At 51.2% G+C, this 26,933-nt stretch overlaps 1 protein-coding gene across 5 annotated transcripts in view; it reads left to right on the top strand.

Annotated features, from left to right (window-relative positions):
• The window catches only part of NOS1 (nitric oxide synthase 1), a 155,240-nt gene that overhangs the window by 37,505 nt on the left and 90,802 nt on the right, over positions 1-26,933 (top strand). For 2 of the 5 annotated variants that reach the window (XM_024566832.3, XM_024566831.3), the window contains exon 1: positions 16,743-16,939. The exons of the other annotated variants lie outside the window; for them this stretch is intronic. The gene's annotated coding sequence lies outside the window, so the exon portion shown is untranslated. Of the gene's footprint in view, positions 1-16,742; positions 16,940-26,933 lie in introns of those variants that run through there. 5 annotated transcript variants of the gene reach the window in all.

The following is a 26,933-nucleotide window of genomic DNA, read 5'->3' as shown; positions in this document are numbered from 1 at the left end:
TGCTGCTATCTTGTGTGGGTCAGTGACAGCTTCGTTTGTAGAGAAGCCTGGAGCTGCAGCTTAATGGCTTAAAAGGATTCTAGTAGTGAGATGAGAAGTGAGAAGAGAGGTCCAGACCAGCTACACAGACTTTCTCAATGCTAAGTTTGTGTGCCTCTGGGGGGACCATCATGCATTGCACCAGCATCCTATAGGTGTCCTCTCTAGAGGATAATTTAAATGTAGCAGCACCAAAATGTGAGCCTTGAGGGACCACAGGGCCACTGAGAGTTTGCACACCCTGAAACATGCAAATCTGGTTCTGTGCTTGTTTCTTTTATTTGCCCATTCCTTTCCATCCATTGCTTTATTCAACAGTGTTTTTGCGTACCTGCTCAGGCCTGAGGATTCGATCATTCATGGGTAAACAAGACAACACGCAGCCCTCACGCTCAGAGCCAAGCTCGCCGGCAGTCACAATCTGTCTTTATATTTTTCCTCACCTGTTGAAAAACCTACAATGTTGACCTCACCAAAGAGAGGATAAAAGGAAGCATAAATTATGGTTCACAATTTATGTAGCTGAGTCAATGAACTTGTGTCAGGTCATTAACAATTCCAAAATGATTACATATTACCCCCTCGGGCAGTTTCTCAGGAAGGAGGCCCACGCCCACCCCGTAACTCCCTGCGGGTTTCAAACCGGTTTCAAGCACAGGTATCATAGGTGCTGTGCACCTGTTCTTTGACCCACAGAGCGCTTGTTTAAACTTAGAGACCACTGTTTAAAACTCAGATTTCATGTGGAATCTGAATTTGAGTTTTTTATTGGAAAGCGAAAGACCTAGTCATGCTGGACTTTCATTCCACATGGCAACAGTCAGCCAGAGTCACGTTGCATCCAGCCCTTAACCCACCCTGCCAGGTCCCCCAGGTCCCTCGTGTGGGTCATTTTTCTGTATCGTTAACCAGTTGGTTCCTGCAGGCCATTAGGGTTTTCTACCCTGGAGTTGGAGGCCATTGGGTGAAACTCTGAGCTTTGCCAAGCGGCTCTTCCTAGCCAAGCTGCCTGCCCCCCGCCCGCCCAGCAGCCCTCTCCTCTGCAGCAGCCCCTCCAAAACCCCCGTGGAATGAAAGACCTGTAGCCCAGGAAGAGAGACAAGTGGCCTCATCCAGAGGCAGGTGAAGTCCAGCCTCGTGTTTTTCACACTCCGTTTTCAAACCCCAGCCTGTTAGATGAAGCTGCTTGAAATAAAAAGCAGAGACTCAAGTGGTTTTCATTGCATCAAAGTTGAGTGAGTGTTTTACCTAACACAGCAGGAAGGCAGCTTTAAGCATCCTTAGAATTACCTTCATTCAGCCTTTGAATAGCTTGATTTTCGGGCTTCTCTGAGCTCAGAGAGCCTCTTCAATGGGTATACAAGGGCACAGCAAGAAATAGATGGTTCTTCGGCTGTCAGGTTTGAGTGGGGGAGGCTTTTCAATCACTTTTGGACAATTTGTGCCCACCAACTTCCAAGCACTGACTAGAAGCGAGGGAGAGACGATTCCCATGCTGATTCAGAGGGCAATGATTGAGCGCCTACTATGATGCACTTCAGGTACCATCTATAAGACCACAGATGCCTACACGTGTCACTAGCTCAGATCTCTTCTGAAGCCTTCTATCAAACTTTCCACTTGATATCTCCATTCAAATCCATCACATTGCAAACATCATGTTCTGAACTCGACTCTTTACTCTCTCTCTCCTCTCTCGCTCTCTCTCACACACACACACCAAAAAAACAAAAACAAAAAACCAAATCCCTCCCACCCAGCCAAGGAAACATCAACTTCATCACCGTAGTTGCTCAAGCTAAAACTTAGAAGATATTTTTGACCCCCTTCTCACTCATCCGTAACAGCCACCCCATCACCAAGTCCTGCTGGGTCTTTCTCCTAACTAATCTGCTCAGTGGTTGGTTGAGGTGGTGCTGGCTGCTATCATAGAGAGACCCTACAATCTCAGTGACTCGAGAGAGTGAAAATGTAAACTTAGGTCAAATAAAGTCTAATTGAGCATCCACAAGGTGACCCAGGAACCCAGGGAACACCCATCTATGACTCCACCATCCCTAAGGCCTTTGCTTCTAACCAACGGAGAGAAGCTGGGGAAAACGCACATGTTCCTCACCACCTCAGCCCAGAAGTGATGCTATTACTTTTGCTCCCATTTCAAGGGTGAGAACCAGTCACATGACCTCATTCATGTGCAAAGAACACTGGGAAATGTAGTCTCTGGCTGGGCAGCTTCTTCCCAGCTACAGGTACATGCTGTGGAAGTGGAACTTTGGCAGACAGTGGGGCTACCTCTGCCTCAGTTCATTTTCCTTCACCCTCACTGTCACTTCCCCAGGCTAAGCCACCCTTATGTCTTACCTGGGTGACAGCAACGGTCCCCTTTTGGTCTTCCTGATTCCATTCCTATCCCTTCTCTAGTCTATTCCTCCTACAGAAGCCATGGCAGTCTTTAACTCCCAGGCCATCCATGTCTCACCTCAGTCTCAGAATAAAATACCCCTCCCAACGTCAGACAAAGCTGTGATTCACCTGGACCTGGCCACCCATCCCACCTCGTCTGCTTCCCCCATCACTCCCAGTTCCTCCAACAACCTCCTCTATCCTTGACCCCTCTGTGATCTACACTTGGGTCACCCTTCCTATCTGGCTGACCTGCCTCATCCTCCAAGACTCACTGAAACATTTGCCATCTGAGAGGACTTTTTAATCCAGATAATACGGTCCCTCCTATGAGGGCTTTTCACAGTGAATAATTGGATATTTATTTGTGTGGCTCCTTTTCCATGTCCCTTTCCCCACATAGGCTGTAAACTCCTGGAGGGTAGGAACAATGTTCTCTTTACTGCTGTGTCCACACACTGCCAGGCACACAGTAGGGGATCAGGACGTATTTGTTGAGAGAAAGAATGAATGAATGACATAATGTCATCGACTCCCCAGCACAACGTGCTGTGGTAGGTTCTACTATTCCCGTTCTGCAGATGAGAAGGTGAGGCTCAGAGGAAATGGGTTTCCCAAGGTCCCGCGGGAAGGAAGCAGTAGGCCCATAGTACAGAGCTCTTCCCAGCCGCATCTCTTCTGAGCACCCCTGGCTCAGGATGCTTTGGGAGGTTTCTCTTTGCCTTTCCCCAGATTGTCTGTCCCCCTTCCATCTCCTAGAGTCCTCAGGGACCTGCCACTGCTCCCCATCTCATCCTGACCCTGAGCAGCCCCAGATCATGGTGGAAATGACAAGAAGCAAGGGGACACACATTCAAACTGTGTCAGGGTGGGGAGATTAATGAAGGGTCTGTTTACAAAGGTTTGGCCAGGGTCAAGAGTAGTGCAGACCCGAGAACCATGGGAGCCTCGAGGGTAGGGGGAGGGAGCGGTGTGGGAAGGACTGCCTTCAAAAGAGGAACAGAGTCACTGCTTCTCTAGCAAATGGGGGAGGGCCTAGGAGGAAATATATCTAGCCTCACTGTCCCCTCACCTCTGTAGTTGTACTGATACTTTCTGTGGGCTGAATCCAATCATAACCAGAGACAAGGGACTCTGTTGATTGAGTCAGCCTCCAAGGGCATCAGGCAGGGCACAGAAGGGGGGCAAGTGGGCTGGCGAGGTAAACAGATGACAGCTATCCCGTAGCCTTTTCAGGCTGAAAGATGAGAGGTGGTCCCATCCATTAGGGTTTCTTGGGTTTCAAGTGCCATCCATAAACTGACTCTGGCAAAACTCCAGCAAAATGAGGGATGTATTGGCTCTGAGATTTCCAGAAAAGGCTGGATTACTTAGCCCTAGGGGCAGGAACCAGAGCCCCAAGACTGCATGTGAGGGAGCAGGTGCAGTTGCCAGAGTAGGGATATGAATGCTGGGCCCACAAAAACGAGAGGTGTCCCCTCAGTACTCACTCCTATCAAGACAAAAATAAAACCAAGTCAGTTGAAGAGCTAATGCCTCATCAGGCCTCGGAAGGGTCATCCCTGGGTGCTCAATCAACATTTGTCAGGTGGGAAGAATAAATGAACCAAGGAATGCGACAGACTTTGGGCTTCATCCAGAGGGCACTGGAGACTTTGAAGTGCTCCAGGCTCCGGAGGAGGAGGTGACGTGGCCAGATTTGCATTTTGAAAAGATGTCTCTGAGCTGGGAGGGAGACTGGATTGCAGGGTGCAGGGGAACCCGTTGGGGCTGGTGGAGCGATCCAGGGAGTCCGTGGTCCAGGCTGGAGAATGGGTGTGGAGGAGGACAGACCGGGTCATGTGAAGCAGTTTGGCAGCTGCGGGCAGTTAGAGACGTTGAGACTCTACACGCAGGACACTTGCTCGAGCTGCTAAACACAGCTCAGAGCCCTGCCTGAGGGCCTGGGTGGGGGCTGCAGCCCAGGGGAGGAGATGAGCTGCTCTTGATGCCAGATGATGTGGTCAGCCCTAACCCACCACAGCTTTTGATCGTCCAGAATCATTCAGAAGATGCCCGCACCCTCCTCACAGCATTTCCAGAAGTGTGGAACAGCCCAGAATTTAACCATGGCCCCAGAAAAGTGACTTCCATCTCACTAAATCCCTGAGCCCCACAAAATGAGGCAAGGAGTTAATTTCACCTTTGGCAGAATACAGCCTCCCAGGGGTTTCTGAGTGTGCCATCACTTCCATGCCTCTGTGCGTTTCTGGAAGGAGCTCCTGCCCACCTTCGCTGGGCCAGCTCCCATCTTCGCCAGACCTCAGCCTGGAAGGCAAACCCCCACGGGGAAGGAGTTTCCTTGCGGCAGGCTGGGTAGGCACTCCCTCCTCTGTGCTTGTTTCATCACTTGCCATCATCGCCCCTGACACACTGCGTTGCCACCGCACGAGTCTCTGAGCCTCTGGTTCCTCCCCTGGAAAATGGGGCTATAGTAATAGCCACCTCATGGGTCCTTGTGAGCCTTAAACAGTGTGGCCCCTACAGTGCACCTCTCATGGTGCCCGGAGCAGGTCAGCAGTCGGCGGGTCTTCGCTGCTGTTGGCCTTAGCCACTTCTCAGTCGCAAAACTCACTGCGGAATCTGCTACAGACCTGGTTTTTCCAGTGCCAAGTGATTTCCTTAGACCTCAGAAGGCTCCTCATTGATTCTGGCAGCTCTCCTACTAGTATTGATCAAATATCAAGGCTGCTCTCCTCTCTGGGGGTGTTAATTGGCTTAGGAATGGTATGCGTGTTGACCTAACAGATTTCTGAATGGAGTCATTGATGCCTTTTCTGTGGCGTCAACTCAGAGAGGGGTCAGAGTTCCTTGATGCGCTTAGAAAAGTCATTTTTTTTATACTGAAGGGGCTATCCTCATCCGTGGTATTATTCATTGTCTGGATGCCTAAAGCCTTCCTTCCTGTCTCCACCAGCCCCTTATTGAGCACCAACTGTATGTACGTCCTCCAGGAGGCCTTCTCTGCCATATTATCTAAAATTACCTGCAGCCCAGTCCTCTCTCTGTCCCCTTGCTTTGCTATTTTTGTCACAATATTTGCCACAATTTGACATTGTGTTATGGGTTTGCTTACTCATAGATTATTTTTTATTACAGATGTCTTTATTGTTTTATAGTCAGCCACCTCGACCAGGCTGGCAGCCTGTGAGAGCCAGGACCAGGTCCCTTTTGCTCACTGCTGGGTCCCCACAGCCTAGAATGTGCACTGGGTGTCCCCTGAATATTTATCAGGGGGAAGAATACAAAGCACCGGGCCAGGAATTAATAGGGAATATAAAACATGAGCAGTGAGATGTGGATTCTGGCCTCAAAATGCTTATTGTTGGGTGGTCCAGGAAAAATAATTACAATCCTGGGAAGAATTGGCTGTGTTCTAAGAGAAGGTTGTTACATTCATTCTCTGAGGGCAGGGGGAGCGAGGCCGGACCTCCTATACTGACTACGATAATTTTCTATGGGATTCTTTGTTTTCTGTTCCCTCTGGGGCCTGACTGTAGACGTTATGCTGGCAGCAGGGGCCGTGTCTGTCCAGTCAATCATGAACCTAGGCACTGGATGGAGTGTGGGGTGTGGTGCACAGTAGGACTTGAGTCAATGTCTTAGTTTAGTTTTTGTTTCCGTCTCCCCGAAGCAGACTGGACTCAGATGAGGATTGACATGCAAGCAATTTCTTTGGGAGGTGATCCCAGAAAACACCAGAGGCGAGTGGGGAGGTGACATAGGAAAGGGAAGGAGCCAGGAAAAGGTGTGTTAACGGGCAAGTTACCTTTGCAGAATAGGAGCTGAATCCTGCAGGGCCGTCCTGAAACCCAGTCTCAATAAACCACACAGCTCACAGTACCCCATTCAAGGGTACATACCCCCACCTCCTGTCAGCCATTGGTTGAGGGTACTTTGGGGGCTACACTAATCCCCTGATATTTCTTCTGCAAAGGAGTTGCAGCTACTGCCAGATGAAGTTGGATCAGCATGTGCGGGAATGGTAGGTGCCAAGGAGGTGCTAGTGGGGCGCTGCCAGGAGGTGCTACAGTGAATGTTTGTTGAGTGAATCCATGAGTGAATCGATGTTGGTTGAATGCCTACTAAATACCAGGTGCCTTATAGCTGTTTGTTAATATGGTTTTTCAAAGCTTTTGAAAGGCAGATAGATACTGGCTCAGAAACGTTAGGTAGCTTGCCCAAGGCCACACAGCAAGCAAGAGGCAGAGTCTTGCTTTGGCTCAGTCTTTCTGGCTTCATGTCCACTCTCTTTGTCTTCTATAATGTCAGCTGGTGGGGAGCAACAGAGATGTGGACACCCTGGGCTGGAAAGTTCAGGAAGGGCCCCCACTTCTGTCATTTGTCCTCTTTATCTCTTTGTCTTCTATTTGGCTTCAGGTCTGAGTCAAGCCAATGTGGGCCCCAAGTCTGGTCAATGGGCCTTCTTGCCGTGAGGTCCTTCCAGCCCTCTATGGCTTCACTTCAGCCTTAAGATCAGTAGGCTTTGGAGTCCAGTAAACCTGGGTTCAAAGTCTGGAGCCGCTGGTGCTTAGCTGTGTGTCCTGGAGCAGGTAATGCTACGTCTCTGTGATTCCGCTTCCCCCAAGCAGGCCCGTAACACCCAATTCACAGGGTGGCTATGATTAAGGGGTTAGCATGGACTATATTAAGGGCTCAAAAAATGGTAACCGTGGTGGTCTTGAATAAGTGATGATCAGCTTATTTGTCCATTGCTACCCCCATCTTCCTGTGCCCAAACTGCTTCCTCTCCTCCTTCCTTCTCAACATCCCTAACCATAATGTAGTATTTAATTGCATGGACCCTAGAGCCAGTTTTCCTGGGTTCAAATCCTGGCTCTGCCACTTACCATGTGGGTGAGAGTTAATATAGGGGTGATGTTACCATGTAGTAAGTGCCAACATGCTGCTAAGTGTCTACCCAAGTTTTTACTATCATTGTACTTCTTACTGTCACCATTAACACCGCCTAAATGTCCTCCTGTGAGTCAGCCAACCCTTAATAAACACCTACTATGTGCCACACACTGGGTGGAATGCTGGGGCCCAAGACACGAAGAAAATGGGGTCCCTGCTCCAAGGAGCACTGGGTCAGTTGGAGAAGCAGAGCCAATAGGGAGTGAATGCAGAACAAGTTGACCAGCACCGGGACAGTGGGAGGGACAGAAGAAAGCTGATATCACATCCAGTGACAAGGCGGGCATCCAGACCCCAGGGGTCCCTGTGGACCCCTGAGATATGGCCTCTCCTAAACCCCCTTCCACCCCCTCTGTCCATACGCCTCACGCTGCCCAAAGTCTCCCGCTTCCTGCCTTGCAGCACAGCTAGAGCTCTCGGTGTCTCCGTGCTTCACATCGACAACCCAACTGTCAGCTCTCTAAGGCTGGGGCGGTATCTTAAGTTTCTTTCACATGGCATGAAGTAGCCAACACACAATTCCCTGCCACAGTTTCGTGGATGCCAGCAGAGGACACAAGGTTCCAGGACCCAGGGTTTCATTACGCACAGCGATAGTACTAACCAGAGAACCAGCATTTGTGCCAGTTCCCCAGACCCCAGTTCCCACAGGGCAACGCAAAGAGGGCCAGGTGTCGTGGGTTGGATTACAGGAGAGAGGGATCCTAAACCCAGGGAACCCAAATCTTTTATAATGGACAACAAGCAAACCTGCCCTTTGCTCTGGAGGTAGTCAGTATCTTCATTATACAGGACAATAAGCAGGCCTGTCCTTTGCTCTGAAGGGAGACACTATTGCTGTCTTCCAAAGCTGTTACACAGACATCATGCAAAGAGAGTCTGGAAAAAAGGCATCTGTGCATCTCCCGGCAAAATGTGCAGAAGTGCAAGGGATACGTGGTCTCCAGCAGATATAGGTGGATGGGTGGGTTGGTGGGTGGATAGACAGATGGGTGGGTTGGGGGGGTGGACAGTTGGATAGGTGGCTAAGAAGATTAAAACCTGCAAGGCAATGATTTTTAAGTTGTGTTCCTGGAAGTCAGAAAGCCCCTGGGAGCCAGGGGCTCCCTGGAGGAGGCCAGGCCAGGCAGTGGCCTTGCCCCTTCCCTCATGGTTCCTCAACAGCTCCTTTTTCACCTATTATATATATTGGCTTCTGCATACAGTTCCATCTGGAAAACATTGTTGAAAATATAGTCCCAGCTCAAACAAGTTTGAAAATCACTGGTGTAGAGAAGTGATTCTCAAAGCCAAAAATGTATCTGAGTCACTGGAGGTTCACTGAAACTCAGATTGCTAGACCTAACCTCCAGGGCTGCTGAGTCAGTGGGCCAGGGGTGGGTGCAGGAAACCTACATTTTCAAACAGTTCCCGGGTGGCACTGCTGGTCTGGGGACCATACTTGGAGAATCACTGTTGCAGAGGAACTGTCCCGATTTGGTTACTGAGTGCATAGGATGTGCTAGCAAACCGCTAGGCCTATTGGAGAACATCAGAAATGGTTTCAGACATGGCTCATACCCCACAAGAGCTCTAATTGCAACAGAGAGACAAGCTCCATGCCCGAATTAATAATAATAAAAAGAGGAGGAGCTATCACTTATGGAGCATGTACTATGTGGCAAAGACTGTGTGGCAAGGGCTTCACGTACGTTACCTCAGTTCATCAGCACAATCCCATGAGGTAGGGAATGTCATCATCCCCGATTTTGACAGACGGGAAAGCCGAGGTTCAGAAAGGGTAATTATCCTGCCTAAGGTCACATAGCTAGAAGTGGCAAACCCCAGGACTGAATCCAAAGCTCTTGAATCATACCGTATTCTTGCATGCTCCCCTCTTCCACACAGTTAGGCAAGAGTAGGAGACAGTTTGCTGGAGTGTCAGTTTGAATAAATCAAATGCCAAAACATATGAAGCTAATGGAGCTCTGGGCTGTCAGCTGGGGGGAAGAAAGTGGGTTCTCTCATTAAGGCCTTACAAGTCAGGGTGAAGCCAACAGGATCCCTTCTGAGGTCCGGGACAGTGTAGGCTACAGGGTGTCAGCATGCTAGCTGGCTGGGTCACCATTGTTCATGAACTGTGAGCTTGTCTGGCTTTCCCCATTGGACTGTGTGCTACAGGAGGCAGAAATCCTGCCTGGGGGCATCAGTTGCCCCAGCCCCTGGCACAGTGCCTGGCACGTGGCTCAGGAAAAAGAGAGGGGTGCTGAATGATAAAATGGGCAATCGAAGATTCCATGGACAGTTCCCAGACCAGTTGCTCTCAAGCTGGTTTCTCAAATGAAAGCTAAATGAGAAAGCTGGACACACAGATAAACACAGATCGACTCTGAATGAAGGGGAGGGAGCAGGGGTCCACAGCATCCTTCCCAGTTCCCTCCCTCCACCTGCACAACCCACAGCCCCCAAGATACTGCAGCCGAGCCCAAGGGGGTCCTGGAACCAAGCTTACACTCCAGTCCAACTCTCTGAATTTTATACAGATAGGGAAACAGAGACCCAGAGAGGGGAGGGGCCTGCCCAGCATCGCAGAGTAGAGGGAGGATGAGAAGTCAAATACCGTGACCCTGGTTTTGGCAGCTTTCCAGAACACTGACTGGAATTTTACCTGCTCCTCTCTCTGCTACCTTGCCACGACCCCCTTCCGGGAACTGGTCTCAGAATTTTCCTAATTCTTAGACATAAGCCCAGGTGTGGCACCTTTTCTCTGCAGGTCTGTGCTGTGATTGGGGGTGGGGCACAGTTGTAAAGGTCTCTGCTTTGACGGGGGAGGGCGATGCCATTGTTGCTGAAGCTGTGTCATTGAACTTCAAGCATCTGTCAGCTGAGAATGAGGACCCAGCCAGCTCACTGGGAAGAGTAACTGACTGGGGACCAGAAAGCCACCTGCCTCAGTTTCCCCCGAGTAACTTGTTAAAAATACAACTTCGTGGGTCCCACTTGAGACCTTCAGACTCAAAATCTTTGGAAGCAGCCTCCAGGAACTGGCGTTCTCCTTCTCAGGCAATGCTTATGCATCTGCCAATTTCAGGACCACGTTTTACGTTCTGATTAAGACCTTGCACTAAACACCTCTACTCACAGGCACTGCAATCTGTTTTCTTGGCCCAAGTTCACACTGGCAGCTAAATTGGTCTAGTTTGGTGGAACATTGCTTTGAAAACATTTGGATGTGGATGCCTTTCGGTGGGGCATGCACTCTAGTTAGCTACAGGCCCCACCACTCCCTGATGTCTGACTCAGCCCACTTCATCTCTTCCCTGGACACTCTGGCTGCTGCTCCCTGCCATTGACTTCATAATGCAAATACTTTGGTTGACCCTTCACACCCCAGAGTGACAACCCATCAGACATTCCAGGTTTAGAGGATTTGGAGATATAGTGACTTGAGTTGAGATGGGGAACGTAATTAGGGAGCCCTGTAATGGGGGTGCAGGGGAGAATGAAAGGACTAAATTGGGGTATAAGCAGTTTCCTTCCTATTTTTCAGTTGGTTCCCTCGGGTGCTCCAGACCCCCACCCCTCTTTTCACTCACACCCTAATGCCCCCCCCTCACATCCCTGTCGATTCCCCCTCTATAGACAGACACTGCAAGGTGGGGTGGCACCCAGAAGAGACAGTCTCGAGTGGCCCAGCACCCTCATCCCACTCAAGTCAGCTCAGCAAGGTGGAGACCCAGGTGCAGGGTCTCCAAAGCCGAGAACACAGAAGCTGGGACCTACCTGGCTGGTCTCAGGAAAACAGAAAGGCTACAGTGAAGGTTTAGGGCCATCTGTCGGTCATTTAGGGAACTGCCTCTCTGCTGGACCTGGATGCATAGAGCAAAGGGTACCTGCAAACTAGCCAGCGGGGTGGTTTCTCAGGAAAGAATTGCCTCCCTTTTTGTCCGTGGGAGCACCCTGAGAGGCTATCTAGTTCAGTTGCTCTTAACCTCTTCAGGACCTCAGGCCCCTTCGCGGCCACAGTTCATAAACCACTGAGCACTAAGAACCCTCTACCACAGAAAAACACACTCGTACTTGATTTTGCACGAAATTTCAGGGAGTTTGCAGTCTTTTGGTTAAGACCCAGAGCAACCCATGGGTTGCAGAGCCAGAACCGAAAGTCAGATGTTCCAGCTTCAAATCTAGTGCTTTTTCTTATGCCCAGGCTGTCTCTTTAAGCCTCCAAGGGCTCCTCCCCCTTCCTTCCTTGCCAGAGTTCTGTGAACGTTCCAGGGTGGTGGGGGAGAGGTTGACTAGTCAGCACTTATCCCAGGGACTGTGGCACCCCCACCCCTCCTGATGTTTCTAGGTTCCCTGGAAACTCTGCTCCCTGGCTCTGCTGCCTTCCTTCCTGCAACACCCCAGGGCACTGTGGTGACCCTCCTTCCCCCCTTAAAGGCCCCAGAACCAGCATCCTGATCTGGGAGCCAGGACAGAGATGTGATGGGCCACCGACAGGTTGGTGCCTTCGGATAAGTCACTGGACCTCCCTGGACCTTGGCTTCCCCATGTATGAAATGCCCGGACTGGGAACGGCCATCTCCAAGGACCCTTCCGTGGTGCTGCCGGCCACCCCCCATCCCCCACCGACTGCAAGACTGACCAGTGGGCACACTGCTGCACAAGCACACCTGAGTGACTCCCCTCGCCAAGCCCCCAGGGCCAGGGTGGAAAGCTGGATTCTTTTCCAGAAATAGAGGGGTGGTCAGGGCAGTGTGGGCAACTGCTTAAGGGCGGGGGCACACAGAAGACACCCGCTGGGGTCTTCAACACCCTCCGTGGGCCTTGGACTCAGGACAGAGGCTGAGGGCATCCAATGGCATCATGCGCCCGGTTCAGCATACCGTTGACGGCTACTGAGGGAGAGTGATTGTTGCCCAGTGGGATCACACGTGAGTTCAACAAACCTCAGTTCGGTGTTTGGTTGCCGCCGAGGGTCTCAAACTTGAATGTGAATCAGGGCCTCCTGGAGAGCTCGTGTGAAATACAGGTCCTGGACCCCAGTGTAAGTGTCCGGTTCAGCAGGTCTGGCGCAGGGCCCATGAACTGGCATTTTTTTCTTTCTCTCTCTCTTTTTTTAACGTTCAGTATTTGGCATTAGTTTCAGGTGTACAGCACAGTTAGACAATCATACACTTTACCCAATGTCCCCCCTGATATCCCCAGTGCCCACCCGGTACCATACAGAGTTACTGCAACATTATTGACTACATTTCCTACGCTGCACTTTCCATCCCCACGACTATTTTGTAACCACCCATCCGTACCTCTCCCTCCCTTCACCCTTGCCACCCAGTCCCTTGGGCGACCATCAGTCTGAAGGACTGGCATTTCCGATAAGTTTCCAGGGCATGCTGAGCCCCATGTCCAGGCCACATGCTTTGAGAAGCACTGGCTTGGAGGGAGAAGTGAGACAGACCTGCCTGCCCTTGTCCTGCATTAAGGAAGTATGTATTCTAAAGTGCGTTGTGTTACAAGTGCGTTGTGAGTTCTTTGTGGGAGCTCAGAGCAGGAGGGGCCTCTCCAAAGAGGGGACGTCTGTGTTAAGATCTCTAAGTAGCACTGGCCCTGCAAAGTGTCAGAAAAGGGACAGCTTTGCTAAATGCTTACTGAGAATATCCCAGGATGCCTCACCCATTTCTCGTCTATTCCACACAATGGGAGGGAGGCGGGATTAAACCCATTTTACAGATGAGGAAGCTGAGGCTCAGAGAAGCAAAGAAGTGGCCCAAGATCACATAGCAGGAAAGTAGCCCAGTTTGTCTGTTCATAGGAATCCTGTTGGCTACCACACCCCCTCTGCCACTTCTGTCCTGCCCCCTCATGTCCCCCTCCCCTGGGGCAGCTGCCACCTTGACATAGCTGCAGGGCCTGGACAGCTGCACCGTGCCTGCTGTCCCCGCCACTCAAGCCCTTCAAGTGTTTTCACTGCTGGGTGAATTCAGCAGATGCCTTTCGATCGCAGCCTATTAAATTAGCCCTTCTCTGCAGCCAAAAGAAGATAATTATGTTTTCATTAGCCCTGGATAATGTATTACCCCCTCGGTGGCAGCCACATCGGCGAACCTTCTTCTTCCCTCTCCTCCCCTTGGTTGTGCTAGAGACTGTGCCACCCCCCCCCACCCCCACCCCAGAGGCCACCTCCACCCTGCTGGTGGGGACTGGTGGCAGGGAGTGGGGAGAGAGGGCAGCCTTTCTTCAGCTGGGAGAGGCCTTTTCTCCACAGGCCATCCCCACAGGGATGGAGGCTGTGAGCCCAAGAGAAGGTCCAAGAATAATTGTTATCATGGTGACTGTTTAGGGGACGCTTGCTTTGTGCTGGGACCCAGACACTCTCAGCTTCTTGAATCCAGGGAGGGGTGCCATTATCAACACCTTCCCCTGAAAACCAGGGGGGTCCTGGTGGGATCAGGTTACAGGGAATGCCCAGGCAGCTGCTAAGGGGAAAGACTTCAAGAGCCACTGTGTCCAGGAGCTTTGGGGACACTGTCACTCTGCATTGTTTAGGGGCCATCACATGGCTATGAGTCTCTGGCCTTTCAGCACCAGTTGTTGAAGACCCCCGGGGTCATGTCCCAGCATAAGCAAAGAAGGGGTCTCCCCAAAAGCCAGACCCTCCCTTGTCACCCTGAAAGACAGCTCTGAATCATCATTCCCCTGGTGATGGGGAGGCAGGAAGAGCCCTGATTTGGGGTCACTAGGACTAGAGTCCTACTACTTCCTTTACCACTGATTTACGGGGTGACCTGGAGCAAGTCACCTCCTCTCAGAGCCTCTGCTTTCCCCTCTGTAAAATGGAGATAAGGAAAGGAATCATATCTTGCACTTTTTATGATGAATCAGTGAGATGTTCCTATAAAATTCTTGGTTCAAGACAGGAAGAATATTAAGTGCTCAATACAAGCTACCAATTATTCTTCCTACTGCTACAACTCATACTGTTACTAGTCCCCTAGCCCTAGGGAAACAACTGGAGTGAGGGAAGGGAGTCTCACTCCTGCCTCTCCCTCTTTCTGTGCCTCTCTGCCAAACTCTCTCACTCCCTCTGTCTCTGTCTGTCTGTTTGTCTCCCTCTCCCTCCTTCTCTCTCATACCTGCACACATAACCTTGTGATGACTGGCTCCCACCTGGGCTTGCAGGCCCTGTCTTTCCGAAGCTCTGCTTCGAGAACTACAGTTTTACTGGTGCTTTGCTCTCAGTTGCATCAGGGCAACTGATGTTGAGAACAAGATTAGAGGACTGGGGTTTCTGTACCCTCCTCCCCGAACCCAGACCAGCTCTGCCTTCTTCAGGCACAGTCCAGCCTCGGCCCTGCCCCCACCACCTTGTGGCTGCCCATTGGGTATCAACGACCCTTCTCCCCAGTTTCAAAACAGCCGGTGCTCCAGGACAGGAGGTGCCCCCTTTTGGGCCTCTGCTGGCCTGACCCAAACTCAGGCAGGCATGGTCCCTGTTTTGAGCAGGTGAACCACCAGCCCAGTGGGAGAGTAGCTTCCCTTCCCCCTGGCTTCCTGATTTTCCCCAGTTGCCATGGTAATTGAGGGGAGCAGTGTTCTGAGTCTGACACCACTGAAGCCCAACACTCAACTTTGAAACGGTTCAGGCAGGGGGGGGGCGGGCTCAGGCTGGAAGGACTTAGCTTCAACCCGGCTCTCCTGGGATGCCCCATGCAACCTTTATGTCACTGGTCTTACTCTCATCATCGTTACTATTTTTGGCTCCTGTTCACTGAGCATTTACTATGTGCCAGGCATGATGCCAAGCACTTCGCCAGTGTCATCGTTGTACACATCTCACATCGACCCCAGGCCCATTTCACCACTAGGGAGATGGAGGCTTGGAGCTTGCCCGTGGGGCAGTCAGGCAGTGGCAGCGCCCAAGGACCGAGAGGATCTCTCCCACCTTCCTTCCAGCATGTTGAAGACAAAACAGAACTCCAGGCACCCCTGCCAGCTTACTCTTTATTCCTTCCTCCCCTCCTCATCCCGCACACCCCACTTCCTGGCCCCAAAGTCACACCCCCTTCTCTCGGCTTGATGTGCAAGACAGTCTGAAAAGCATCTATTAGTGACAAAGGGGGCTGGTGTTTCCTCTTTGCCTCTTCCCCGGCACAGCTCCCAGCCTGAGTGGGCTTGCTCCCCTGGGTGACGCTGGGAGGGGCAAGCCACCCAGAGCCAGGTGCTGAGAGAGTATATGTGAGTGAGTGTGCGTGTCTGAATTCTCCTCTCTTTCCTTGGTTTTCCCCATTTCCTCACGAGTGTGTGAGCAGCAGCAACAGTGAAATGCAAAATCCTGTGCAATCTGCCCAGGAAAAGACAGCTTTTGAGATGGGTTTATATGGTTACCCATATGTTAGGGCCCCTAAGAAAGGAAGGAGAGCTTGGTTCTCTGCATCTTCCCCTCCCCCAGCCCAGCCCTTGGCCTTTCCCTGCCGGCAGGTCTACCAGGCCACACTGATGAGGCCTGACCCTTCCCAGTTCCCTCCTCCCCAGCTGCCAGGCCTAAGTCCTGCTCCAGGGAAGATTGGACAAAGCAGCATTTCCAGAACTGGCTGCCAGTCTCCCTATCCGCCCACCCAGGAGCCAGGGCCAGAGTTCAGGCAACAGTTTCCCTGGGGGTCCCTGGGGGCTCCCAGCCCTGCCCAGCACCAGAGGCTGCACACCCCACTGTCCCGCTAAGGAATGTTATCCCAGCACTGACGTAGAAACAGAAAGAACCTTCCCTGCCTCCCTTGGGGGTCCCCTCTATGGGAGAGAGCTGCCCCTGTGGCTACTACATTCAGCCCCCTCCAGGCTCCCAGAAATTGTCCTGACGTGTGTGTTTCCTGATGGGGGAAAAATGGAAATTGGGTTATATAAAAGATGTGTGCTTTGGAGCCCAGAGCGGCTCTTCTAATGAGGGTTGCGATGTCTCCTCCCCACACCCATAAACCAGCCGGGTTGGACGTCACCGCTAATTTGTTTCCGTGATGATAGGATAAAGGAGGGACATTAAGAAATAAATTCCCCCTCACGACCCTCACTGAGCTCACAGCTCAGTCCCTACATATTTATGCCACATTTCCAGCCACTAGGCGAGGAACTACTTAGCGCCGCGGCTCCTCCGAGGGGCGGCCAGGCGGCAGGCAAGCGCCGGCAGGACCGGGTGAGCCAGGGGCGTGTGTGCAGGGCGCCTGGCACTGTGTGGGGGAAGCCCAGAGCCACTGTCCCGAACTTGGGTTCGCTGAGGTGGAGGGAAGGGAGGGGACGAGAGAGGTGAGGGCTAGGCGAGAGGAGGTGGGGAGGGATCAGAGAAGCACAAAGCTGAGCGGAAGGTGAAGGACGCGAGGCTCCTACCGGATCGAGTGGGTGCGACTGGAGCCCTCCAGCCTCGCAGGGCCGTGGACGGGAGGATTCGGAACTGGGCGGAGGAGAAGCAGGAGAAGGAGGAGGAAGAGGCGGGCTGGCGCACGGACCAGCGGGCGGGCGGGTGCTCAGCGCGAAAAGACAGCTTCGCAGCTGGCGGGTTTGGCAGCAGGTGAGTTCTTGGCCCAGGCGTCCGGAATCCTTTCCCTGTCCCCTCTGGCTAACCGCTCCCATGCGAGCCTCCGGTGCGAGCCCCCCTTGCCGAGAGAGGTGCGGGGTTGCCGAGTCCCAACTTGGTTTGGGCAGCCACGTTCTCCTCCCCCGTGGGCGGCCCCAGGCAGGGGGCTCTGGTCCCGCGGGTCATCGCGCCCACCCCGCTCTAACTTTGCAGGGACCTGGGGCCCCCTCCAGCCGTGCGCTCCGCTCAGAGCGGTGCGCAGACGTTAATGGCGGAACCTTTGGCACCGCTTGCCACCCACAGCGGGCTGCCGAGGCTGGGGAAAGCCAGTCTCTGGGGATCTGTGCACCTGCCCAACCTCAACTTCAAGCTTTCCTGTATGCCCAGCGCTTCAGAGGTATGGCATCTGCTCGCCCCCCGGTAATGGCGGACTCTTTAGGGGGCCCGAGACTGGGCAGGCTCTGTTCCCGAGAACGTTTCTTCTGCCTGGTTTCCAACTTTGCGCGGATCCTTATTGCGCTCCCGCGGTAATGGCAGCGTCTCCTGCACCTCTTACTTCTTCTGGCCAGGTGAGATTGGGGTGTTAAGAGCGCTGGTTCCCCGAACCTCGGAAAGTTGTGCCTCCCGTTCGAAAGAGACTCTAGGGCTCCCGGTGCGTCTCCCTGCCTGGCGAGGGGTGCCCTTCACTGGGATTCGAAGCCGGACAGTGTGCACTGAGCACGATGTGTTTGTGTCCAGGTGGCCAAGGGTAGGAGCAGGGTCCCTCCAAGATCCAAATTCCAGGGCTGCCCTATGGGTCCTCGGGCCAGAGGGTCTGCGCCCTGGAGACTGCGAAACCCTTGCCCCGAGCCCCAGGGAACGGTGCTGCTGCAGCTCTTGGCTCCTGGCGCGCTCGCTCTGACCATGCCGGCCGGGGTGGGCACCCAGAGGAGAGGTGTGCTCTGAGGAGAAAGCAGCAGAGCTAGGGCAGACGCTTGCGAGGGACACCCGTGTGTTCTAATCCTAGGTGTATCCTGTACTTGTTGTTTGGCCTTCGGTAAGTCCCTTTGCTTCTCTAAGCCAGAGTTCTCGTCTGCAAAATGGGGAGAACAGTGCGTACCTTTATGGTGGTACCGTCGTGAGGTATGAATGTGAAAGTGAAGCCCAGAGTGAGTGCTCAGTTTGCAGGATACATTGTTGGTGTTTTATGATTCTAACGCTCCATGATCAGTCTGGGAGATTTGATGGTCTGGCGTTTCCTGCCCAAAGGAACTGGGGGACTGCCCCTCCCGGGCTGCAGTAGGTTGCGCTCACCTGCAGTGGGACCCAAGTAGCACCGGGTCCTCACGTAGACTCGCAGGTTCTTCCCTGCAGAGGAAACTCTTATATAGCCCAGCTCACACTGGTGCTCAAGCTCCAGAAGAACGCACAAGCAGCAGCAGTGGAAGCGCCCCTTGAGTGTCCCCGTGCAGAGAGAGGTGTGGTGCTGGCCAGTGTGTGCAAGGAGCATCGTCTGGCTTCCTCCTCCAGGACTCTGGGAGAGGGGAGGAAGGGACTGACCCCTCAGGCTGGTCCCCAGGGGAATGAAGGAAAGCTTCCCCTCTTCCTTCGACATCTCTCATCAGGGTTAGGCAAACACTGTGGGTTCACCAAGCATTGGTTCTCCCCATTGTTATTTTGAACTTAGATAACACAGGGAAGAAGCCTCGTGCGCAGTCTGCAGGGATGGCATCCTTTCTCCTCTGCCCCCAGGCATCTCAGCAGGCAGATGTGGGAAGCCCTGGCAGGTTTCCAAAGGGACATTCTGCCCCACACGGTGTCCCACCACTACCGTTGTTCGTGCCGCCAGCACAGACTTCAGAAGCCCCTCAGGACGCACAGCTTTGGGCCATCTCCAGGGCCCTGCCACACACAGGGTCTTCCTAGAACATCCACAGGAACACTCCCCAGGACTCCCCCAGGTCACCAGCACAGTGATCTGAATTCCATTTTGCAGATGTGAAAACTGAGACTTGGCAAGCCAAACAACCTGCCCATCATCACCTAGCTGGTAAATGGCACAACCAGAGACCTCAGTCCTGATTTAGGGCTTCTTATTTTGGGGTTTGTTACACACTCTTGGGTAAGTAAGCATTCCGATGTGTGCTCCTCTCATAGCACCCACAGCTTCATTTCCTGACATAGCTACTCAGCCAGAGGCTGCCCCATCAGTCAGGGGCACAGCTGTGTCTTCAGAAATCATGATTTCTCCAAAGCCCCAGACCATGTAGAAAAAGAGCAAGCAGCACAGTAAAGAGAGACCAGAGGTAAGGACCTCTGCTTGAGGCCAAGTTTAGCTCACTTCATGGCTATGTGACCTCTGGCTGCTTACGCAACCTCTCTGAGCTTCAGTTCCATTATCTGCCAGATGAGAACAATAACTCCTACGAGGGGTTGTTTTGAAGATTTTGTGATGATGTATGTGAAGACTGTTGTGGAAACAATAGTCTTATGCCAAGGTTGGGGGTTGTGCAAGACAGAGCGCCCCTGAAGGAAGTCTTCTGTAGCAACTATTTGGGGCCAATAGTGTGGACGTGGTTTCCAGACTAGCCTGCCCTTTGCTCTTCCTGCCTCTTCTTCGTTTTCCCCAGATGGCCAGAACAACTTCCACCTTGCCCCAGTTTGAGTTTTCCATTGAGGAGGACCCCACAGGGGAAAGGTGAGAGGCTAGGAGTGGTCTGAAGGGGCAGGCTGCTTTTGGAGGGTCTCTGGAGCTGAACTGCAAGGCGCTGTCCAAGGTACCACGCAGACATTTGTCAAAAAACTTCCCTGCTTGGGGGTGCTGATTTTCAAGGATGGAGGGAGATTTGAGGGTCAGTTCAGCTGCGTATTATGAGCACACACAGGCTTGGCTGTGCTGCTTTCTTGGGTGTATGTTTTAGGGTATCTTATGACAAGACTCGGTGCATTGCCTCTTACCCAGTTTCTGTGGCTCTGAGCCTTGGATTGTGGTTGACAGCCACAGGCAACAGTTGTACTCTTTAGAACTGGGGCTTCTTTCTACTGGAAAGTAGATCGTGCAGAAGCTGAATTTGGTATTCCAGGACCGGTTTTCATCTGACCTGCGTGAACGAAGGGACGTGCTTCCCACCATGAGTCTGTGCCAGTTTGTGTGGTTAACAGTATGAAGGCTGCGAGGATGGTAGACATGACCATTTTTCTCATTCTGGTAGACGACAGCATGTAGACATCATCGAATCTAGAAACTGTCCCATGTTAGCCCAGTGGACCGTCAGCATCAGAATCCACCAAGGTACTTGTCAAAAGAAGAGAGATCCCACCTCAACCTGACGAATCAGTGTCCCCATGGGGGAGGGAAGTTTCTGTATTTTTAATGAGACTTCACCAGGAGGTTTTAATGCCCCTCAGCTCTTGTCCATCACCCTCGCTTTACAGATGGAGAAACCGCGGCCCAGGAAAGGTATGTGACTTGCTGAAGGTTTCACAGCACAGTATTGACAAAGCAGTAGAACCTCTGTGTCTTAACTCTTTGCCCCGTGCTCATATGTGATAATACCACACTTACTTCAGTATAGAGAAGCCCCATAGATTCCGAACTTAAAGGCAATTTAATTCCATCTGCTTCCTGGTGGTTGGCATAGGTTGGACAAAGTGTTCAGAGAGACCGAGCATGATTCCTTCCACCTTGACTTCACTGCACATCAGCCACAGGTCCCCATCTAACGTTAGGCTTCAGCCCTGTTGGCTGACTGATCTGTCCTTTCAAAGAGGAAATTCCTTGTAAAAGTGGCCTGTCAGGTATAACTTTAGGAATCAAGTAATCACAGGAGCTAATAAACCCTGTCTAACTACCACTGGTTTCATCAAAGCCATTGATTCGAGCTCATTTCAACAGCTGAGCTGCCCTCCCCCACCGTTCCAAGTTCTGCATATGTTTATGATGCTCACACACCCATTCCTAGGGAGGGAGAATTATGAGCAGCATCCTGCAAGCCTGGAAAATTGAGTCCGCTTGACCATATTAAATGAAAATGACCTGTCAACAGAAAATGCCCCCAAACCCCCAATAAAAGTATAGCCAACAGGGTCCAGCGGGCGTGGAGGTTGGCATAGCCATGTTCAGGGACAGTAAGCTGGAGCTGGGCGGCAGTTACGTGGGCTTCTGTGGCAGACGCCAGTGCATCTGTCAAGTGTGTGATGGTGAGTGCGAAAGAGCAGGCCCTGCGTCGGGCCTCAGGGGCAAGTGCCCAGGTGAAGGCAGCGTGAGCCCGCTCTGAGGCAGCCTGCGGTCTGGTGGGGCAGTGCACACCAGTCAAGCCCTGTAGCAGGCGCAAAGTTTTTGCCAAGAGAGGTAGTGGTGAAATGTGGCCACAGCACCCAGGATGAGTGATGCGGGTATCGGGAACATGTCTCAGAGGAAGCAGCATCAGCGCTGGTCGCCTTCTGATTTGTAGTGCGCTCTCAGTGACAGGGTCTCCAGTGCCAAACTGGCTCAGTGCGGCCAGGTTGGAATGCAGAGCACCACGCTGAAAATCCAAAGAGGATGTCATCTGGGGAAGCACCTGACGCCAGGCTCGGGCACTTGTGGAATCTGTGACTTGGGCTGAGTGAGTTAACCTCTCTGAACCTCAGGCATGTCATCCATAAAATGGGGCTATAACCACTGCGTGGGGTTGTTAGCGAGATCACAGTTGTGTAACTCGAGAGGGACCAGCATCAGGCCAATCTCAATGATCAGAACAAAGAAAAGAAATGCAAAAGGGAGAGACCCCTTTAGTTAGCCAACTGATGGGGGCTGTGCCCCTTCTGCTCACTCACTTCCTGATGTTCTCTTCTGTGAAACAAAAAGGCTGGAACCCAAGGGCAACTCCATTGGCGAGCCTGCAGGTGTGTTTTATTTGGCTGCTACGGCTTTGCATTTTGATTTAGTTTGGTTTTTGTCGTTTTTGTTGTTGTTGCCTTTAGGTCACAGGTCCTACCATTAAATATTGTTTATATCTTGCCTGGCCCTTCAAGACAGTTCAGTTTGCAGCCCCCAGACTTACTTCCCTCTAAGGCATCTTAAACCGTACCATTCTGTGCCTTACACGAGACAAACGTTTGCCCAATCCTTGTCTATCAACTGCATCTGTGTTTTCTGACGACAGTTCCTAAGAGAAAAGCTGCTCTGTTAGGATTGAAAACACAGAGTCGTTTGCAGGAGCAAAGTTTCCGTTTCCAGCTTGGGCAGGGTTTTCTTTGTCCTCACCTCTGATTTGCATATTCTGTCACGTCCATTATAAGATCGCCTCTTCTCAATTGGGGTTCCCCAGGAAACAAGGGCCTTCTTTGGGGCTATCCAAGTTGCTTTGGGAGCCTTGGACTAAGGGCACTTGAGAGAAATGTCACACATTTTCAGGGGTTAACTGAAAAGCGTCCCAGCTTCTGCTGGGAACTTTTGCTGGCCAGCATTAGATAACTCTCAAGAATCTCTTCTTCCTGCAAAACCTGATGGCTAAATGGCTGCCATGGGGGTTAAAAAGGTGGCCTTTCTGGAATCTGTTTCCAGGTGGAAATGAAGAAGGGAGATTGTGAACTCACAAAGCTTGCCCAGCTTCACGTAATATCAGTGGGCATCCAGTGTTTCTCAGCTAAAGAATGTGCTGTCTTTAAGGCAGGAAAGCTGCTTCTGCATCTAACAAGCTGGCCCCGACTCCCAGTGTCAAGCCAGCCCCCGTAAGAGAGGCTTGGGGCATAAAGAAGTGGAAGACACCATCGCTACCCTCACTAACTCCCAGTGTCCAAGAAAGGGAGCCACTTGCCAATAACTGGAACACAGTGGGACGAATGATGGGGTCAGTCCCTCCTCTTTGGTCATTAAAAGGGCCATGCAGATCACACTGTGCTGTATTTCATTCCAGGAATTTTAAGCATGAAGATATTACCTACAGGGATAAATCGGAATAATGCTCGGTAGCAACTGACATATTTTGGGCATGTTTTTCTCTTTGAATTTTGAAGCAGTCTCTGAGCTCTAACATGTTCAATATGGAAAATGAGAAACAATTACATTCAGGTATCAGACTTCACGTAATGCAGAGGGTCACTAACACCTATGTGCTAGTTTACTAAGATAAATCTTAGCTGGAAGGACCTTCGTCTGTCATTTTCCCCCGATACGATAGTTGCTGAAAGGAAATCCCTTTAATTTGTCACATAGCATAGTATAAAGTAATGAGACTGGATAGATTTTTTTTTTGACTTGATATTTTTATTGTGTTTTGGTTATTCTTTTTTTAGCAAATGTGCAAAAACTCCTGCATGTAAATATATGTGCTTTCCTTAACTGCTGCTTCCCATGCCCAGGGTTTCTTGGGGGCACCTTCTTCAAGACTTGCCTTCAGAAGTTAAGATACTTCTTTTTGAATGATAGTACCTTATTAGGCTTTTAAAGGTGTGTTTGCATTTCAAAAACAGCAAGAAGTCACCAGGAGGCACATTTTGCAGTTAAAACGGGTGATTATATTGGATGACATGGTGAAGATTTAGTGTTGGGGAGGGATCTCTCAAAACCAACGTGGTGGATTTCTCGTCTGGCTCCGGTCTGGTGTCTAAGGCAAGCAGTGTACCCTGTACACTTCATCTTGAGGCTGATGACAAGAACCGGCTCTTAGGAAGCCAAAAATCTTCCCGCTCAAGAACCCTTGACAGCCAATTTCTGTGCGATAGATCGACTTCTTTCTCCTAGGCAGTGGGGATCAGATTTACTACTCAGGTTACCATTGTTTTAAAAACGACCTTCACTGGATATTTGGCACAATTTTGCCAGTATAGTCAACTTTGTTAGATACAACAGTAGTACTGTGAGTTTTGTGGGAGACTATATTTATTCTTAGACTGTGTATTCTTAAGAATTTAGGGCTGAAGCACCTTATTTTCAAATGGTTCAACGTAAAAGATAGGTAGGTAGGCAGGTAGAGAGGGAAGGAGTGAGGGAGGGAAGGAGAGAGAGGGAGAGGCAGAGGTAGATAAAAGATAAGTAAGGAGAGAGGGAGGGAGGGAGAGGGGAGATAGATAGATAGATAAGAGAAATGATGGGTTGATGAGAGGGTGGATATACTGAGCAGCTGATTAACAGATGTAACAGACAGACAGGGCAAATACAGCAAATGCCAACAGCCATCGAATCCATCTGGTTGGAAGTTTATAGGTGTTGTGCTATTCAATTTTCTCTGTAAATATTTCATAACAAAAAGTTGGCCAACCAGAATAGCTTCAGTGAGACTTTCCTCTGTGTTAAAATTGCCCACATTTCTCAGAGAATAATATTCAGTCTCCCTGTCTCTGCCCCCCCTCTTCACACACATGTGCACACATGCACACACCCGCACACACAGGCACACTCATGAGCACTGCTTTTCCTGGAAGAAGTAATCCTGCAGTTTTGCAGAATGTCACTGTTTTCTACGGCGGCCTTTCTTTACATTTTCCCTCAGCATTTTAATTAAGGCTGTGAGTCACTGTGCTTTATGAAGGCTGGTGACAATGTCATTTACGGCTGTTTAGCATCCCAATTGAGCCCTCTTCCGTGGTGCATTACATCAGGCGGCAGTTCTCTCTGTCAGCAGCAGAACAGGCTCTGGGTCTCTTGAGGAATTCAGGAATGAGCTGGAGGTTCGTCCCTGGAATATCTTCTCAAGTTGCCTTTTCTTCCCCTGGCTTCACGGCCTGGGCGTGCCTAAATGCCTTGGAGTTCTGAGGGGAGATTCCGAACTGCAGCTTTGGCGTCCTTCTTGGGGTCAGCGAGCTTTTCTCCCAGGTACAGGGGTCTGACTTGTCATGATGTCATTATCAGACCCCTCTGGATGGGAGGGGACGGGGAGGAGGCAGGGGTTTGGAGCCCATCCAAGCCGGATTCAAGTCCAGCCACTGCCTCTTATAATCTTGGGCAAGTTATCTTTAAATCTCCTGGTTTTCTTCTCGCCTTCACTGGGTTAGTGGGACCATTAAGTGGTTGGTACATATTGGGTGCTCTGCCTGGTTCTCAGTCAGGGTGAGGATGGCCTTTGGGATAATTCTACTTAGACATCCTACACCCTTGACCATTAGGGTTGCTTCTGAAAGTCCTCATCCTGAGACCCCAGGTTCAATGGGAACTTAAGAATTTAGGGCTGAAGCATCTTATTTTCAAATGGTCCAGTGTTAAAGGAAGGTAGGTATGTCAGAAGATAGACAGACAGACAGGTAGATTTGTCAATCAGGGTCAAACTAGGAAACAGAAAGCACCTGTAGCTGGGACAGGGGTTAAGGCACTAACAAGGGAGGGCAAAGTGCCCAGGGACTAGCAACAGGGGGGTGCTGACCACCCCAGCCTGATGAAGCAGGGAAAGGGGGAACAGTATGACCAAGGCCCAAGGAATAGGGGATGGCGGGAGCCTCCCAGCAGAAGCTGTGCTCAGAGAGGAATGCAGATTTCTCCAGACCACAGTGCTGAGACAGGCGTGAGCAGAGGAAGAGGGAGCAACCTCTCTCCTCCCTCTCTCTCATCTCCTTTGTGCCTCCCATTGGCCAAACCCAATCAGAAACCACAGGGCAAGGAGCCTATTGATAGCCATAGAGGCCAGCCTCTTCCTGGGGCCCATATAAGTTCTGAAAAGAGTGGAGAACAGATCGTGAGGCAGAGGGTGGAGAGAAACTAGTGCAGATGGGGCAAGAAGAGCTCGCTGATAATGGTTGATAAAACCAACCCCAATTCCTCAGCACTGAGCAGAAGGGTGCTTCCCTGTCTGGCGTATGCTATAGGATCCTCATGGAATCCTCACAACAAACCAGGCATTTCCTTTCACTTCAAACACTGAAATACATCCCAGGGAACTTTGAGGAAATGGGAGCGGGCATTATAAAGTCCAGTGAACGGGGCATTGCAACTTAACCAGCACACTGTAGGGTAGAGTCCTGGGTAGATAAAGCAGTCACTCTTTTGAGGAGGTGAGGTCTATTGAACAAGCTGCTGAAATAGGTTTTGTGTTCAGTCAACAAGTAACCAGTATGGTGTCTGTTGAATGTTCGCTCTGTGGTGTTCTGAGCACACACCTGGGGGTGATGGCCAGCTGTGTCGTCCCAGCCAGGTGCGCGTCTTGTGAACGCAGCGGTTTGGGGTGACAAAGCAAGGCATTCTAGTGGCAGTTTCCCCGGGGACCCTGGAATTTTATTTCCAATATTCAAGGAGAGTAGTAGTTTAAACTTGGAGGAACTTTGTGACGTTGTAGAAAGAGCCCTGGAGTGGGCGCCGGGAGTCTGGTGTGGCTTTGGCAATGATGATGACACCAGCCTACATCCTCCGCACACAGGCCGAGGGCCTGGTGCCGTGTGAAGTGTTGGACTCGCCTAAGCACAGGCTTTCCAAAACGTGGTAGACACTCCGCTGGTGGTACCATTGAAGCAAAATTTACATCACATAAAACGTATCATTTTAAGTACACTTTAGTGGCCTGTAGTACATCCACAATGTTTTTATAGCCATCACATCTCTCTAGTTCCAAAACGTTTCCGTCCTCCCCAAGGGAAAGCCTGTACCCATCAAGAACTGAAAACAAGTGTTTAAAAAAAACTTGGATGTGAATGTTCATGGCTGCATTATTCACAACCGTCAAAAGGTGGAAAGAACCCAAACGTCCCTCAACGGATGAATGGAGAATCCAAATGTGGCCTACCCACACATGGAATTTTATTCAGCCGTAACAAGGAGTGCGGTACTCACACACGCTACGACACGGGTGGTCCTTGAAGACCGTCTGCTGCGTGCAAGAAACCAGACGCAGAAGGCCACACATTCCAGGATTCCAGTGGAAAAGCCAGAACACGCAAATCCACAGAGAGAGAAGCTAAGGTGTGGTTGCCAGGTGCTGAAGAGAGGGGGCAAAGTGAGAGACTGCTGACTTGGTACCCATTTTTAAAAAAACTTTTCATTTTTAAGTAATTTTAGACTTACGGAACAGTTACAAAGCAGTGCAGCGAGATTCTTTATACC

This window comes from Desmodus rotundus, chromosome 7 (assembly GCF_022682495.2).
Source record: "Desmodus rotundus isolate HL8 chromosome 7, HLdesRot8A.1, whole genome shotgun sequence".
NCBI lineage: Eukaryota > Metazoa > Chordata > Mammalia > Chiroptera > Phyllostomidae > Desmodus > Desmodus rotundus.
Note: the sequence above shows the minus strand (reverse complement) of the source record. Positions and strands in the feature narration are given on the sequence as shown.